Genomic DNA, 19,492 nt, shown 5'->3' with positions numbered 1-19,492 from the left:
GGGGAGGAAATGCGTACCTGCGAGGAATTTCCGTAGATGCGAAATCCGCATGTGCGGTACCCCTTCCGCAGGTGCGAAAAACCTGTCTGGGCAGAACCTTAAAAACGGACGAAGCTCCATCCATTTCTTTCCATTTTTCCTCCATTTTCGGGCGATTTCCGAGCTTTTGAGAAGGGAGTTCAACTAGCAATTTGGAGGTAAGTTAACTCTACACACCTTGAGTTAAATACATAGATTATGGGTAGATTATAACTAGTAAATCTTAGAAATCAAGGGTTTAGATGAAAAACCTAGATTTTTTTATAATGAGATTTTAACCACGGAAATGGTTATGGAATTGGATAGAAATTATATATTTGAGTTCTTGAGATTATGGGTAATGTTTTCATCCGAAAATTTCCAGAATCGGGGCACGTGGGCCTGGGGTGAATTTTAGAAATTTTACTGTTTTGGTTAGGGTAAATTATTTAATAGCCTAAATTCGAATTATTGAACATGTATTAATTATTTTGTATAATATTTGAATAGTTTCATATTTTTCGGTGTCGAATCAAGAATTTAACGCGACGTGGTAATCAGGAAGTGGACTTTGAGACAAGGTAAGTCTCTTGTCTAATCTTGTGAGGGGAAAATTACCCCATAGGTAATTAAAGTAATAATTGTTGCTAATTGTGGGGGCTACGTACGCACGAGGTGACGAGAGTCCGTGCGTAGCTACTATTAATGATAAAGTTCGGATAGTTTAAGCTGATTTCTATTATATTTTGAAGCCATTTTTTTTAATTAAATAAGTTACCAAAACTAAGAGCGGAATAAATATGAATATACAACCTCCCAAGACTGGTAATACTGAATCACGAACTCTAACTGAATACATGGAATGATCACGAGGACCGAATATACAATGTTGTTTGATTAAAAATTAACAGTACAAAAAAATAAAAAGACTCCAAGGGACTGGGACGACCAAGCGGCTCAACCTTGAATCCTTACGGTCTCTCTTTAACTCTGCTCAAGTCCGATATCTCTAATACCTGGCTCTGTACAAAAATGTGCAGAAGTGTAGTATGAGTACACTACGGTCGGTACTCAGTAAGTATCAAGACTAACCTCAGTGGAGTAGAGATAAGGTATAGTCGAGACACTCACTAGTCTAATAGCCTGTGCAATATAATATACAAAATAGTAAGAAACAGATAACAATAAGGACATCATAAAACAACTAGTGATATGCACAACAAGATAACAAAACAACCTTTGATATCGCTCAACAAATAATAAATACAAGTACACCCAATCAAAACACATAATAATAAAGTTAACTAGTACATCACGGAAGAAGACACGTCAGACTATTTTTATGCCATTTTTAATTGCTAATTTTTGGCTTCAGGGGTGTACATCGTGATCGCAGAGATTGATCGCGATCGTGAAGTGTAAAATGGAAAAATTTGACCTGTGAATCGCATTCACGAAGGAAGCTTCGCGTTCGCGAAGAAGAAGTTCTACTATCACTCAGTTGACTTTAGAAGCTTATATCTTACAATCTATAAAGAATTTGGATATGATCCAAAAATGAAAGTTGTAGCTCTTTGTTTTTAGTGTTTAGAAAGTCAAACCATTTATCATTTGGAGTTATGTACTAAAGGTTATGATTGATACACTATAGGCTATCAAATCACATCCAACAACACTAAAAACACGAATCACACATAGTTTCAAGCCTAATGAACTTTGAAACTTCCAATTTCTACAAGCGATGCCAGAACCTATCAAACCACGTCCGATTGACCTCAAATTTTGCACACAAGTCATAATTGACATAACAGACCTATTAAAATTTTCAGAATCGGATTCCGACCCCAATATCAAAAAGTCAACCCCCGGTCAAACTTACCAAAAATTCGACTTTCGCCATTTTAAGCCTAATTCCACTACAGACCTCCAAATAATTTTCCGGACACGCTCCCAAGTCCAAAATCACCATACGGAGCTATTGGAATTGTGAGAATTCAAATCTGAGGTCATTTACACATAAGTCCACATCTGGTCGACTTTTCTAACTTAAATTTCCAATTATGAGACTAAGTGTCTCATTACACTCCGAATTCCTTCTGGACCCGAACCAACTAACCCGGTAACTCATAAAACAACTACAAAGCATAAATTGAGTAGTAAATGGAAAAATGAGGTTATAATACTCAAAACGAACGGCCGGGTCGTTACATTCTCCCCCTCTTAAACAAACATTCGTCCTCGAACGAGTTTACAATCATACCTGAGTTTCAAATAGGTGTGGATATTTGCTCCGCATCTCCTGATCAATATCCCAAGTAGCTTCTCCGACTGGCTGGCCTCTCCACTGTACCTTCACTGATGTTATGTTCTTTTACCTCAACTTTCGAACCTGCCGGTCTAAAATAGTTGACTCTACTTCATAAGTCAAATTACCGTCTAGTTGTACTGTACTGAAATCCAGAATATGAGACGGATCCCCGACATACTTTCGGAGCATGGATACATAGAACACTAGATGAACACCTAATAGACTAGGCTGCAAAGCAAGTTCATAAGCCACCTCTCCAATCTTCTTAAGTATCTCAAAAGGCCCAATATACCGAGGGCTCAACTTGCCCTTCTTCCTGAACCACAACACACCCTTCATGGGTGAAATCTTGAGCAGAGCCTTCTCCCCAACCATGTAAAAGACATCACGAACCTTCCTATCGGCATAACTCTTCTGTCTAGACTGAGCCGTGCGAAGCCGTTCCTAAATCACTTTGACCTTCTCTAAAACATCCTGAACCAAGTCAGTACCCAATAGCCTAGCCACACCCGACTCAAACCAACCCACCGGAGCCCGACACCGTCTCCCATAAAAGCCTCATACGGAGTAGCTATTATTATAAGCAAATTCAACGAGTGTCAGAAACTTATCCCAAGAACCTCTAAAATCTATAATACAAGCGCGTAGCATATCTTCCAATATCTAAATAGTGCGCTCGGACTGTTCGTCCGTCTGAGGGTGAAATGATGTACTCAACTGAACCTGTGTGCCCAATTCTCGCAGCACTGCTCTCCAATACTGCGATCTAAACTGCGTACCCCAATCTGAAATGATGGACACTGGCACACCATGTAGGCGAACAATCTCGCGAATATAAATCCCAGCCAACCACTCCGAAGAATAATTAGTACCAACTGGGATAAAATGCACTGATTTGGTCAACCGATCTACGATCACCCAAACAATATCAAACTTTCTCAAAGTCCATGGGAGCCCAACTATGAAGTACATGGTAATACGCTCCCACTTCCACTCCGGAATTTCAAGTTTCTGAAGTAATCCGCCCAGTCTCTGATGCTCAGACTTTACCTATTGACAATTTAAACACCGAGCTACAAACCCAACTATATCTTTATTCATTCGCCTCAACCAATAGTGCTGCCTCAAATCCTAATACATCTTCGCGATACCTAGATGAATAGAGTACCACGAACAATGAGCTTCCTAGAGAATCAACTCACGCAAACCATCTACATTAGGCACACGTAGGCTGCCCTGCATCAGTAATACATTGTCATCCCCAATAGTGACTTCCTTGGCATCACCGTGCTGAACAGTGTCCTTAAGGACGAGCAGATGTGGATCATCATACTGGCGCTTTCTGATGCGATCATATAAATAAGACCAAGAAACCACACAAGCCAAAACTCGATACGGCTCAAAAACATCCAATCTAACAAACTGGTTGGCCAAGGCCTGAACATCTAAGGCTAAAGGCCTCTCTGCTACCGGTAAGTATGCTAAGCTGCCCAAACTCTCCGCCTTACGACTCAAGGCATCAGCCACCACATTGGCCTTTCTGGGATGATAGAGTATGGTAATGTCATAATACTTAAGCAACTCCAACCACCTTCGGTGCCACAAATTAAGATCCTTTTGTTTAAACAAATGTTGTAGACTCCGATGATCGCTTTACACCTCACACTGGACACCGTACAAGGAATGCCACCAAATTTTCAGGTCATGAACAATAGCTGCTAACTCAAGATCGTGGACCGGATAATTCTTCTAATGTGCCTTAAACTGTTTAGATGCATAGGCAATCACCCTACCGTCTTGCATAAGCACTACGCCGAGACCAATACGCGACGTGTCACAATATACGATATAAAACTTTGAACCTGTAGGAAACACCAATATTGGAGCTGTAGTCAAAGCTGTCTTGAGCTTCTGAAAGCTCTCTTCACATTCATCCGACCACCTAAACGGAGCACCTTTCTTGGTCAATTAGTCATAGGCGATGCAACTGACGAGAAACCCTCCATGAAGTGACGATAATAACCGGCCAAGCCGAGAAAACTCCGAATCTCAGTAACTGAAGATGGCTTGGGCCAACTCTAAACTGCCTCTATTTTCTTCGGATCCACCTTAATTCCTTCACTGGACACTATATGCCCTAAGAATGCTACTGAATTAAGCCAGAACTCACACTTAGAGAATTTGGCATAAAGTCTCTCCTCTCTCATCCTCTGTAATAAAATACCCAAGTATTGTGCATGCTCCTCCTGGCTACGTGAGTACACCAGGATATCATCAATAAACACTACGACAAATAAATCAAGATATGGCTGGAATACACTATTCATCAAATGCATAAATGCTGCTGGGGCATTGGTTAGCCCAAAAGACATCACAAGAAATTCATAGTGACCATAATGAGTACTAAATGCCGTCTTTAGAATATCCGAATCCCGAATTTTCAACTGGTGATACCCCGATCTCAAATCAATTTTGGAGAATACCCTCGCTCCTTGAAGTTGGTCAAATAAGTCACCAATATGCGGCAAGGGATATTTATTCTTGATTGTATCTTTGTTCAACTACTTATAATCAATACACATCCGCATAGTACCATCTTTATTTTTCACAAACAGAACCAGTGCACTCCAAGGTGACACACTAGGCCTAATAAATCCCTTTTCAAGGAGTTCCTGAAGTTGCTTTTTAAATTCTTTTAACTCAACTGGTGCCATACGATACGGAGGAATAGAAATGGGCTGAGTGCCCTGCACTAAGTCAATACCGAAATCAATATCCCTGTCGGGTGGCATACCCGGCAGGTCTGCAAGAAATACATTCGAAAAGTCTCGCACGACCGGTACTGAATTAATAATAGGACTATCTGCATCAACATCTCTCACAAAGGACAAATATGACAAAAATCCCTTTCCAACCATACGCCGGGCCTTCAAATAAGAAATTGCCCTGCTAGGAACAAAATCTAGAGAACCTCTCCATTCAACCTTTGGTAACCCCGACATCGTCAATATCACAGTTTTTGCTTGACAGTCCAGAATAGCATGACATGGAGACAACCAATCCATACCCAGGATTACATCGAAATCAACCATACCGAGTAATAAGAGATCAACTCTGGTCTCTAGTTCCCCAATAGTTACCACACACGACCGATACATACGGTCCACAGTAATAATATCGCCTACCGGTGTAGATACACAAACAGGTGAAACTAAGGACTCACAGGGCATATCCAGATAATGAGCAAAATACGATGATACATATGAATAAGTGGAACTAGGGTCAAATAATATAGAAGCCTCCCAGTGGCACACTGAAACAATATCTTTGATCACTACATCTGAAGCAACATCATTAGGCCTGGCAGGAAAAGCATAAAATCGGGCCTGACCGCCACCTGACATGCCTCCCCCTCTTGGGAGACCCCTAGCTGCCTGACCCCTACCCCGAACTGGCTGGGCGGGTGGTGTAACTGTTGATACTGGTGCCGTCAGTCGAGAATTCTGCTGTGGAGCCCCATTCAACAGCCTAGGACAATCTCTCTTGAAATGACCCAATTCTCCACACTTGAAACAACCCCTCCTCTGACGGAACCGATGCTCCTGATAACCCGAAGAATTGCCTGTAGAAGCCTGAGTAGATGAGGCATGATGAGAACTCTGCGTTGGTAGTGTACTAATTAAAGACTGGCCTGAGTGAGCATTGTAAGAACCGTGGATAGCTGATGCACTAGGATGAGCTGGACGACCTATCTCAGCGTGTCTATAAGAATGACCCCTACCACTGAAATCACCTGAACCACAAGGTCTCTTAGCCTCCCTTTCAACTTGCTCCTAGCTGCGAACCATCTCAATCTGATGAGCAATGTCGACCACCTCGTCGAAAGTAGTACCAGACACTCTCTCTCCAGTCATGCATAACCATAGCTGAAGAGTGAGGCAATCTATGAACCTCTTGATCCTCTCCCTATTCGTGGGAATCAACTAGATAACATGGCGGGCCAACTCTGAAAATCTCATCTCATACTGCGTCACAAACATATCACCCTGACGAAGCTGCTCGAACTGTCTATGCAGCTCCTCTCTGCAGGACTGAGGCATAAATTTCTCCAGGAATAGACCGGAGAACTGCTGCCAGGTAAGGGGTGTTGTACCGACTGACCTACGCCTCTCGAAGCCTCCCACTATCGGAAGGTAGCCCCAGAAAACTAAAAAGTAGTGAACGAGACCCCACTGGTCTCCCGAATACCCGCTGTCCGAAGCATCCATTGACACTTATCCAGAAAACTCCGAGCATCCTCTCACTCAGTACTACTAAATGGTGGAGGTCAAAGCCTCTCAAATCTCTCAAGTCTCCTCTACTCATCTTCTGCCATAACAGGAAATACTTGGGCTTGGGCAGCTGCAGCCGGCTGCGCCGGTAGTGCCCCCGGTATCTGAAGTCCCTGTACTACCTAGTCTTGAGTGAGGGCAACAGGGGTATGAGTACCTCCCCCGGCCTGAGAAGTGGCAGGTGCGACCTGAGCCGAAACCACCTGAGCAAGACCAGTGCAAGCTGCCAATATCTAGGCCAAAGTCTCCTGAATACAAGAACATCTAATATCTGCCAATATAAATACTCCCAAAACCTGGTGTCACTGAATACAGGAACATCTAATATGATTACAAGTCTAGAAAATAAGGTCTATAATAGTCTGAGACCAAATACAGTAAACAAGGAGGTAAGGAAGGAGAGACAAGGTCTGCATAACACGGCAACTACCTTAGAATCTTCAAAAAATCAACTGCGCGAAAGGATCAACGCCCGCTATGTCCGGGAACACCTAGATCTGCACACGAAGTGCAGGGTGTAGTATGAGTACAACCAACTCAGCAAATAACAATAATAAATAAGGAACTGAAGATAGAGACGAGCTACACAGTTATAGTTCATTTTCAGTAATTCTATCAAGGAGTAGACATGCTTTCAATTTCATAAGTTTAAGTCAAATCAATTCTATACAGTTCAAGTTCATGTATTCCGGTTACAAAATCTGTCAGAGAATTTCACAACAATGACAGATAGCAACTAAGTGCAACAACAAATGGAAAGCAAGTACAGCCTCTCAGGACAACAATCACTCACTGGGCTCTCAACCCTCAGCACTCACACTCAATGGGTACCCGCGCTCACTGGGGGTGTACAGACTCCGCAGGGGCTCCTACATCCCAAGCGCTATAATCTGCACGGACAACTCACGTGCTATAATATCCTGCGCGGACAACTCACGTGCCATAGTATTCTAACCTCAGCGACATGCCCTCGTCCTTACTTAGTCCTCAACCTCCCTAGTCTCACGGCTCTCGGAAATCACAAAGATCAGCCCAAACAAAGATAGCATAGTGCGTCAACAAAGTCAAGAAAGACTGAGGTATGATACGCAAGTAAAATTATGACTGAGTACAAGACAACAATTAGAAAATAATTCAACAAGTACGCGACCTCTGCGGGTCCCAACAGTACTATCACATAACCTAAGCATGATTTCTAACATGATTTACAGTCAAATTTATTCAATACATAGAGAGCATATAACTAACAACAAGTTATTCAACTTTCCAATTTAATGGGACGGACCAAGTCACAATCCCCTCGGTGCATGCCCACACGCCCGTCACTTAGCATGTGCGTCACCTCCAAAATAATTACGTGATACAAAAATCTGAGGTTTCATACCCTCAGGACCAGATTTAAAACTGTTACTTAATTCAAGCCATGAAATTCTTATTCTGCAATGTCTTTTCCTCATGAATTGGCCTCCAAACGCCTCGAATCTAGCCATAAATAATTCAATTGAGGCAATAAAATTTATTGGAATTAATTCCATAAGAAAATACTAATTTTCCATAAAAATCTAAAATTAGCTCAAACATTGTCTGTGGGGCCCACATATCGGAATCCAATGAAACTCACAAAATCCAACAACCCATCCAATTACAAGTTCAACCATACTAATTTCACTCAAATCCGACTCCGAATTGATACCGAAATCTCACAAATTCGTTAATATGAGATTTCTAAAGGTTTCCCAAATATCAATCTCTAAACACTAATTAAATGGTAAAAATAATGATATATTCGTGTGTATTGACCAAATCCGAGTTAGAATCACTTAACCCAGTGTTTTGCCTTGAAAATCTATCAAAATTGCCTCTCCTCAAGCTCCAATTTGTCAAAAATGTCGAATGGGACGAAGTCCCCTTCTTTATAATTCTGCCCAGGCAGCCCTCGGTCCTGCCTCGATCTTGGCCTTCGATCATGGACCTCGATCTTGGCCCTCTATCATGGCCCTCAATCCTGAGCCTCAATCTTTGTCCTCGATCCTGACCCTCAATCTTGGGCCTCGATTCTGGCTTCGATCATGGCCCACTGACCCTTCCCTTCGATCATGGCCCTCGACCCTGTCCTTCGATCAGGGCTTCGATTATGGCCCTCGACCCTGGCCTTCGATTTCTGGGCTCGATTTCTGGGAGAAGGAATTTCCAGCAAAGGGAAATTGCAGCAGCTGTTTTAGTCCAACTTTTGATCTGTTAACCATCCGAAACTCACCCGAGGCACTCGAGACCTCAACCAAATACACAAACAAGTCCTACAATATCATACAAACTTAGTCGAGTCTTCAAATCACATCCAACAACACTAAAAACACGAATCACACATAGATTCAAGCCTAATGAACTTTGAAACTTCCAATTTTTACAAGCGATGTCGGAACCTATCAAATCATGCCAGATTGACCTCAAAGTTTGCACACAAGTCATAATTGACATAACAGACCTATTAAAATTTTCAAAATCGGATTCCGACCCTAATATCAAAAAGTCAACCCCCCGGTCAAACTTCCTAAAAATGTGACTTTCACCATTTTAAGCCTAATTCCACTACGGACCTCCAAATAATTTTCCGGACATGCTCCCAAGTCCAAAATAACCAAACGGAGCTATTGGAATTGTCAGAATTCAAATTCGAGGTCGTTTACACATAAGTCCGTATCCGATCGACTTTTCTAACTTAAATTTCTAATTATAAGACTAAGTGTCTCATTTCACTCCGAATTTCTTCCGGACCCGAACCAACTAACCCGATAAGTCATAAAACAACTGTAAAGCATAAATTGAGCATTAAATAGGGAAACGGGGTTATAATACTCAAAACGACCGGCCGGGTCGCTACAAGTTTGAGCTCATGTACGAGTACCAGAGTATTTATCCTTGTTCGGGGTGGTGCTTAGGCTATGATATACCTAGAATTGACTGTTAAGCTTTAAGATATAATGTTTCTCATAAACTATAACATTGTTGTGAACTATTTGAGCCATGTTTGAGGTTACGAAGAGGCTAATTTCTTGAATAAACTATAACATATGTCTACACTTTAGCATGTTATTATACTAGTCCAGGAGCATGAAATCTGTTATTTATTCATCATATACATGTGTTCTTGGTTACTTACTTCTGTGTGATTGTAATGACCCGACTGGTCGTTTTGAGTATTATAACCCTATTTCCCCATTTACTGCTCAATTTATGCTTTACAATTGTTTTATGACTTACCGAGTTAGTTGGTTCGGGTCCGGAAGGATTTCATAGTGAAATGAGACACTTAGTCTCTTAATTGAAAACTTAAGTTGGAAAAGTTGACCAGATATTGACTTATGTGTAAACGGCCTCGAAATTTAATTCTGATGATTCCAATAGCTCTCTATGGTGATTTTAGACTTAGGAGCATGTCCGAAAAATTATTTGGAGGTTCGTAGTGGAATTAGGCTTGAAATGGCGAAAGTGAAATTTTTAGGAAGTTTGACGGGGAGGTTGACTTTTTGATATCGGGGTCGGAATCAGATTCTGAAAATTGGAATACCTCCGTTATGTTATTTATGACTTGTGTGCAAAATTTGAGGTCAATCGGACGTGGTTTGATAGGTTTCGGCGTTGTTTGTAGAAATTTGAAAATTTAAAGTTCATTAGGCTTGAAGTAGGGTATGATTCATGGTGGTAGCATTGTTTGAGGTAATTTGAGGGTCAGACTAAGTTCGTATGGTGTTTTAGGACTTGTTGGCATATTTGGTTGAGGTCCTGGGGGCCTCGGGTGAGTTTCAGAGGGTTAACGGATCGAATTCAGACTTAGAAGAAAATCTGAAGGTTTCTGCCATATGATGTAATCGCATCTTTGTAATTTCCATTGAAGGTGAGAGCTTACAGAAGTGAGCCTTCCATCGCAGATGCATCCAGGCGTGGCTGGGGCTTCGATCGCAGAAGCGGCAGGTAGCTGCAGAAGCGGCCCCGCACCTGCGGGCGTTTGATCGCAGAAGCGCAAGGGAGCTTGGTGAGGCAGCTTCGCAGAAGCGGACAACTCCTCACAGAAGCGTGTCCGCAGATGCACACAAAATCCCGCAGAAGCGGAAACCCTTGGGCAGTACAAAAACAAAGGGGTTCTGAGCTTTTCCCATTTTTGGGCATTTCAAGTTTGGGCTGGGCGATTTTGAGCGAGGTTTTCACGGAAAATCTTGAGGTAAGTCACTTATGATCATTTCTACTTCATAATATTGAATTATCATCGAATAATCCAACCAGATTACATGTTTTTGAGGTGTAAATCAGGGATTTGAACTTAGGGATTTGAAAATAAGATTTGGAGGTCGAGTTGAGGTTGGATTTTGGTAAAATTGGCATGGTTAGACTCGTGGTTGAATGGGCTTTCGAATTTTGTAACTTTTGTCGGGTTCCGAGACGTGGGCCCCACAGGCAAATTTTGAGCTAAATTTTAGATTTTGATGGAAAATTAATATTTTCTTATGGAATTAGTTCAAATATATTTTATTGACTGAATCGAATTATTTGTGGCTAGATTTGAGGTGTTTGCAGGCCAATTCACGAGGCAAAGACATTGCAAACTAAAGAAGTACACAGTTTGAGGTAAGTAACAATTCTAAATTTGGTCATGAGGGTACGAAACCCCAGAATATGTATTATGTGGTTGGTTTTGAGGCAACGCACATGCTAGGTGATGGGTATGTGGGCGTGCACCGTAGGAATTATGACTTGGTCAATTTCATGGAATTGTGTAGTGAAAACAATATGTTGATATCCGTACATGTTTCCCCGTATTAGAGAAAATGATCTATGAATTATGTTTTAAACCATATGTTTACACTGTTGGGACCCACATAGGTCGTGTACTTATGAAATTATTTGCTAAATTGATGTTTTGCACTCAGTCACAGTTCTATTTGCACATTTTTACCTCAGTCTCTCTTATTCATTATTGATGCATCATATCATTGTTGTTGGGCTGCTTATCATGATTTCTGAGATCCCGAGAGACTGGAGAGGTTGATGACTGAGTGAGGCCGAGGGCCTAATTGTGAGGATATTTATGGATCGGGCTGCACGCCGTAGCATGTTTCATTGATTTATGCCATAATTGGCTTGATATAGCGCTCAGGCTGAAGGATACCCTCCGGAGTCTATACACACCCCAAGTGAACGCAGGTACCTACTGAGTGCGAGTGCCGAGTGATGAGCGACTGTGAGAAATGAACGACTGTGAGAAAAGAGTGACTGTGAGGAAATAGTGACTATGAGGTTAGAGTGAATGTGAGGATTGAATGGATGTTACTCTGAGAGGATGCATTGATATCATTATTTGCTGCATTTCAACTCTCACATATCAATATTTTTGGAAATTTCAGAAAAACATTATTTTCTGTTTCGGTCAAACTTGATATTAAATTTCAGTGTAATCTTAAATGTTGAACTTGAGAGCATGCATACTCTTTTATATGAGAAAGTATTGTAGTTGGACTTAGCTGAGAAGCTCGTCACTACTTTCAGTTTTTTATTTATTATTGTTACTTACTGAGTTGGTTGTACTCATACTACACCCTGCACTTCGTATACAAATTCAGGTGATACCGGATACAGTGGGTGTTTATTCTTTCACACAGTTGAGTTTTCGAAGATGCAGAGGTAGCTGCCATGTTTCGCAGACCTTGTCTTCTCTTCCCTATCCTTTTGTTTATTGTATTTGGTCTCACATTATTATAGTCCACGTTTTCCAGTCTTGTAATGTATAGATCCTCATGTACTCTATGACACCAAGTTTTTGGGAGTGTGTATCGGTATTTGCGAGACTTGTGGATTGTGTTTAAATATTATAATTTCAAACTTAAAAGAAATTTGAGTTTATTGAGCTTGTCGGCTTGCCTAGTATCGAGATAGGCGCCATCATGACAGGTTAGGATTTTGGGTCGTGACAAGTTGGTAATAGAGCATAGGTTACATAGGTCTCACGAGTCATGAGCAGGTTTAGTAGAGTCTTGCGGATCGGTACGGAAACATCTGTACTTATCTTCGAGAGGCTGCCGAACCCTTAGGAAAATTTCAATTTCCCGTACTCTGTCGTGCGAATTTGTTGATTCCAAAAACTAAATTTCTATTATTCTATTCTCTCACAGATGGTGAGAACACGTACTGCCATATCGGAAGGTCAGCCACCAATGCCACCAGTTAGGGCCTCGAGAGGCCGGGGCCGAGGTAGAGGTCGATGTGTAGCTCGTACCACAATTGGACCTGCACCTGTAGTACCACCATATGCTCCAGCTCAGGCGGAGATTCCAGATATAGCTTAGCCGACAAGACCAGCTCAAGCACCAGCTGTGCCCATTGAGATTCCAGGCCTTCAGGAGACTTTGGCCCAGATATTGACAGTTTACACTGGTGTTGCTCAGGTGGTTTTGGCTCAGGCCGCACCTGCCAGTTCTCAGGTCGAGGGAGGTACTCATACCCCTGTAGCCTGTACTACAGATTAGGTAGTACAAGGACTTCATATATCGGGGGCATCTTTTCCAGCTCTATACACTTACCCGCCAATGTACCTATGTTCCAGGACTCAATTCTCAACCTATATGCTGACCGTGATGAGAACTATATGGACCCTGGCTGGATGATGCACCATGGTGAACTGGACGACCCGTCTGAGCGTGTCTATAAGGACGAACCCTACCACGGTAAAACTGCCCCCGGAAGAAACACCGTTGAAATCACCTAGACCATAAGGCCTCTTAGCCTCCCTCTCTCCACGCTCTTGGCTACAGACCATCTTTATCTGCCGAGCAATGTCAACTAACTCATCAAAGGTAGCACCAGATACTCTCTCACTAGTCAGAAGTAATCGTAGCTGATGTGTGAGGCCATCAATGAACCTCCTAATCCTCTCCCTATCAGTGGGAACCAGCCAAACTGCGTAACGAGCTAACTCAGAAAATCTCATATTGTACTACGTCACAGACATACTATCCTAACGTAACTGCTCAAACTGTCTGAGCAGCTCCTCTCTGTGAGACTGTGTCATAAACCTCTCCAAAAAGAGAACGGAGAATTCTTTCCATGTAAGTTGTACAACATCGACCGGTCTGCGCCTCTCATAAGCCTCCCACCATCTGAAGGCAGTCCCAGAAAACTGAAAAGTAGTGAACGAGACCCCACTAGTCTCCCAAATACCCGTTGTCCGAAGCATCCGCTGGCACTAATCTAGAAACCCCTGAGCATCCTCTAACTCAGCACCGCTAAATGATGGAGGTAGAAGCCTCCCAAATCTCTCAAGTCTCCTCTACTCATCATCTGCAATAACGGGGACTACCGGGGCCTGAACAGCTACAGCCGGATAGGATGGTTCAGCCCATTTCTATTCCTCCATATCCTATGGCACCGGCTGAGTTAAAAGAATTGAAAGAGCAACTTCAGGAACTTCTTGATAAGGGGTTTATTAGACCTAGTGTGTCGCCTTGGGGTGCACCAGCTCTGTTTGTGAAAAAGAAATATGGTACAATGCGAATGTGTATCGATTACAGGCAGTTGAACAAAGTTACAATCAAGAATAAGTATCCTTTGCTGAGTATTGATGATTTATTTGACCAAATTCAGGGAGCGAGGGTATTCTCCAAAATTGATTTGACATCTGGATATCACAAGTTGAAAATTAGGGATTCGAATATTCTTAAAACGCATTCAGGAATCGTTATGGTCACTATGAATTTTTTGTGATGTCATTTGGGCTAACCAATGCCCCAACGACATTTATGCACCTGATGAATATCGTATTCTAGCCGTATCTTAAGACATTTGTGGTGGTATTTATTGATGATATCCTGGTGTACTCACGTAGCCAGGAGGATCATGAAGAACACTTGGGTATTGTATTACAGAGCCCGAGAGAGGAGAAACTATATGCCAAATTCTCTAAGTATGAGTTCTGGCTTAGTTCGGTGGCATTCTTGGGACACATAGTGTCCAATGAAAGGATTAAGGTGGGTCCGAAGAAAATAGAGGCAGTTCAGAGTTGGCCCAGGCCATCTTCAGTTACTGAGATTCGGAGTTTTCTCGGCTTGGCAATTATTATCGTCACTTCGTGGAAGGTTTCTCGTCTATTGCATCGCCTATGACCAAATTGACCCAGAAAGGTGCTCCGTTCAGCTGGTCGGATGAATGTGAAGATAGCTTTTAGAAGCTCAAGACAGCTTTGACTACAACTCCAGTATTGGTGTTGCCTACAGGCTCAGGATCTTATACTATATATTGTGACGTTACGTATTGGTCTCGTCGCAGTGCTTATGCAAGATGGTAGGGTGATTTCCTATGCATCCAGATAGTTAAAGGTACATGAGAAGTATTATCCGATCCACGACCTTGAGTTAGTAGCTATTGTTCACGCCTTGAAAATTTGGCGGCATTACTTGTACGGTGTCAATTGTGTGGTTTATACCGATCATCAGAGTCTACAATATCTGTTTAAACAAAAGGATCTTTATTTGCGGCGGCGAAAGTGGTTAGAGTTTCTTAAGGATTATGACATCACCATTCTTTATCATCCCGGAAAGGCCAATGTGGTGGCCGATGCCTTGAGTGGTAAGGCGGAGAGTTTGGGCAGCTTAGTATACTTACCGGTAGCAGAGAGGCCTTTAGCCTTGGATGTTTAGGCCTTGGCCAACCAGTTTGTTAGAGTGGATGTTTCTGAGCCAAATCGAGTTCTGGCTTATGTTGTTTCTCGGTCTTCTTTATATGATAGCATCACAAAGCGCCAGTATGATGATCCCCATCTTCTTGTCCTTAAAGACACGGTTCAACACGGTGATGCCAAGGAAGTCCCTATTAGGGATGATGGTGTATTACGGATGCAAGGCATGCTATGTGTGCCTAATGTAGATGGTTTGCATGAGTTGATTCTCCAGGAAGCTCACAACTTGCGGTACTCCATTCATCCAGGTGCCGCGAAGATGTATCATGATTTGAGGCATCATTATTGGTGGAGGCGAATGATGAAAGATATTGATGGGTTTGTAGCTTGATGTTTAAATTGTCAACAGGTGAAATACGAGCATCAGAGACCAGGTGGATTACTTCAGAGACTTGAAATTCCAGAGTGGAAATGGGACCGTATCACCATGGACTTCGTAGTTAGGCTCCCACGGACTTTGAGGAGATTTGATGTTGTTTGGGTGATTGTGGATCGATTGACAAAATCTGTGCATTTTATTCCACTTGGTACTAATTATTCTTCGGAGTGGTTGGCTGAGATTTATATCCGCAAGATTATTCGCCTATACGGTATGCTAGTGTCCATCATATCAGATCGGGGCACGTAGTTTATATCACAGTTTTGGAGAGCAGTGCAGCGAGAATTGGGCACACAGGTTCAGTTGAGTACAACATTTCACCCTCAGACGGATGGACATTCCAAGCGCAAAATTAAGATATTGGAGGATATGCTACGCGCTTGTGTCATTTATTTTGGAGGTTCTTGGGACCAATTTCTGCCACTAGCAGAGTTTGCTTATAATAACAGCTACCAATCGAGCATTCAGATGGCTTCGTATGAGGCTTTATATGGGAGACAGTGTCGGTCTTCAGTGGGTTGGTTTGAGCCAGGTGAGACTAGACTTTTGGGTACTGATTTGGTTCAGGATGCTTTGGAGAAAGTTAAATTAATTTAGGAGCGGCTTCGCACTGTGCAGTTTAGACAGTAGAGCTATGCTGACCGGAATGTCCATGATGTTGCTTACATTGTTGGGGAGAAGGTTCTGCTCAATATTTAACCCATGAAAGGTGTGTTGAGGTTCGGAAAAAAGGGCAAGTTGATCCCTCGGTATATTGGGCCTTTTGAGATACTTAAGAAAATTGGAGATGTGGCTTATGAACTTGCCTTGCCACCTAGTCTATCAGGTGTTCATCCAGTATTTCATGTATCCATGCTTTGAAAGTATGTCGGGGATCCATCTCATATTCTGGATTTCAGTACAGTGCAACTGGACGGTAATTTGACAAATGATGTGGATCCGGTGGTTATTTTAGACCGGCAGGTTCAAAAGCTGAGGTCAAAGAACATAGTATCAGTGGAGGTATAGTGGAGAGGCCAGCTAGTTGGAGAAGCTAGTTGGGTGATTGAGCAGGATATGCGGAGAAAATATCCATACCTATTTGAGACTCCAGGTATGATTCTAAACCCGTTCGAGGACGAACGTTTGTTTAAGAGGGGGAGAATGTAATGACCCAGCCGGTCGTTTTGAGTATTATAACCCCATTTCTCAATTTACTGCTCAATTTATTCTTTACAGTTATTTTATGACTTTCCGAGTTTGTTGGTTCGGGTCCGGAAGCATTTCAGAGTGAAATGAGACACTTAGTTTCTTAATTGAAAACTTAAGTTAGAAAAGTTGATCGAATATTGACTTATGTGTAAACGACCTCAAAATTTAATTTTGATGATTCCAATAGCTCTGTATGGTCATTTTGGACTTCGGAGCGTGTCTGTAGTGGAATTAGGCTTGAAATGGGGAAAATTAAATTTTTGGGAAGTTTGACCGAGGGTTGACTTTTTGATAGCGGGGTCGGATGAAAATTGACCGAGGGTTGACTTTTTGAAAATTGAAATACCTCCGTTATGTCATTTATGATTTGTGTGAAACATTTGAGGTTAATCGGATGTGATTTGATAGGTTTCGGCATTATTTGTAGAAATTTAAAATTTCAAAGTTCATTAGGCTTGAAATGGGGTATGATTCGTGGTTTTAGCATTGTTTGAGGTAATTTGAGGGTTCGACTAAGTTCGTATGGTGTTTTAGGACTTGTTGGTATATTTGGTTGAGGTGCCGGGGGCCTCGGGTGAGTTTCGGAGGGTTAACGGATCAAATTCGAACTTAGAAGAAAATCTGAAGGTTTCTACCATCAGATGTAATCGCACCTGCAGAATTTCCATCGCAGGTGCGAGCTCACAGAAGTGAGCCTTCCATCGCAGGGGCTTTGATCGCAGAAGTGGCAGGTAGCCACAGAAGCGGTCCTGCACCTGCGGGAGTTTGATCGAAGACGCGCAAGGGTGCTTGGTGAGGCAGCTTCGCAGAAGCGTGTTCGCAGATGCGCACAAAATCCTGTAGAAGCGGAAACCCATGTGCAGTACAAAAACAAAGGGGTTCCGAGCTTTTGCTAGTTTTGGGCATTTCAAGTTCGGGCTGGGCGATTGTGAGCGAGGTTTTCACGAGAAATCTTGAAGTAAGTCACTTGTGATCATTTCTACTTCATAATATTAAATTATCATCGAATAATCCGACTAGATTACATGTTTTTGAGGTGTAAATTAGGGATTTGAAAATAAGATTTGAAGATTTGGAGGTCGAGTTGAGGTCGTATTTTGGTAAAATTGGTATGGTCAGACTCGTGGTTGAATGGGCTTTCAGATTTTGTAACTTATGTCGGGTTCCGAGACGTGGGCCCCACGAGCGATGTTTGAGCTAAATTTCGGATTTTGATGGAAAATTAATATTTTCTTATGGAATTAATACCAATAAATTTTATTGACTGAATATAATTATTTGTGGCTAGATTCGAGGTGTTTGGAGGCCAATTCGTGAGGCAAAGACATTGCAGAATAAATAATTACATGGTTTGAGGTAAGTAATAGTTCTAAATTTGGTCTAGAGGATACGAAACCACAGAATATGTATTATTTGGTTGATTTTGAGGTGACGGGCATGTGGGCGTGCACCGTAGGAATTATGACTTGGTCAATTCCATGGAACTGTGTAGTAAAAGAAATCTGTTGATATCCATACATTTTTTCCCGTATAACAGAAAATGATCTATGAATCATGTTTTAAATCATATGTTTACACTGTTGGGACCCACAAAAGTCGTGTACTTGTGAAATTATTTGCTAAATTGCTGTTTTGCACTCAGTCACAGTTCTATTTGCACATTTTTAACTCAGTCTCTCTTATTCATTATTGATGTATCATATCATTGTTGTTGGGCTGCTTATCATGATTTTTGAGAGCCCGAGAGACTGGAGAGGCTGATGACTGAGTGATGCAGAGGGCCTAATTGTGAGGATATTTATGGATTGGGCTGCACGCCGCAGCATGTTTCATTGATTTATGCCATGATTGGCTTGATATAGCGCTTGGGCTGAAGGATACCCTCCGGAGTTTATACACACCCCAAGTGAGCGCAGGTACCTACTGAGTGCGAGTGTCGAGTGCCCAGTGATGAGCGACTGTGAGGAAAGAGCGACTGTGAGGAAAGAGTGACTGTGAGGAAAGAGTGACTTTGAGGTTGGAGTGAATGGGAGGACTGAGTGACTGTTACTCTCAGAGGATGCATTGATATCATTATTTGCTGCATTTCAGTGACTTTGAGGTTGGAGTGAGTGGGAGGACTGAGTGACTGTTACTCTCAGAGGATGCATTGATATCATTATTTATTGCATTTCAGCTGTCATATATCACTATTTTTGGAAATTTCGCAAAACATTATTTTCTATTTCGGTCAAACTTGATATGAAATTTCATTGAAATCTTAATGTTAAACTTGAGAGCATGCCAACTCTTTTATATTAGAAAGTATTGTATTTGGACTTAGCTGAGAAGCTCGTCACTACTTTCAGTTTTTTATTTATTATTGTTACTTACTGAGTTGGTTGTACTCATACTACACCATGCACTTCGTGTGCAGATCCAGGTGATCCTGGATACAGTGGGTGTTGATTCTTTCACACAGTCGATTTTCTAGAGATTCAGAGGTAGCTGTCATGTTTCGCATACCTTGTCTCTCCTTTCCTATCCTTCTGTTTATTGTATTT

The sequence above is a fragment of the Nicotiana tabacum genome, chromosome 12 (assembly GCF_000715075.1).
Source record: "Nicotiana tabacum cultivar K326 chromosome 12, ASM71507v2, whole genome shotgun sequence".
Lineage (NCBI taxonomy): Eukaryota > Viridiplantae > Streptophyta > Magnoliopsida > Solanales > Solanaceae > Nicotiana > Nicotiana tabacum.
This window is presented reverse-complemented; position numbering follows the sequence as displayed.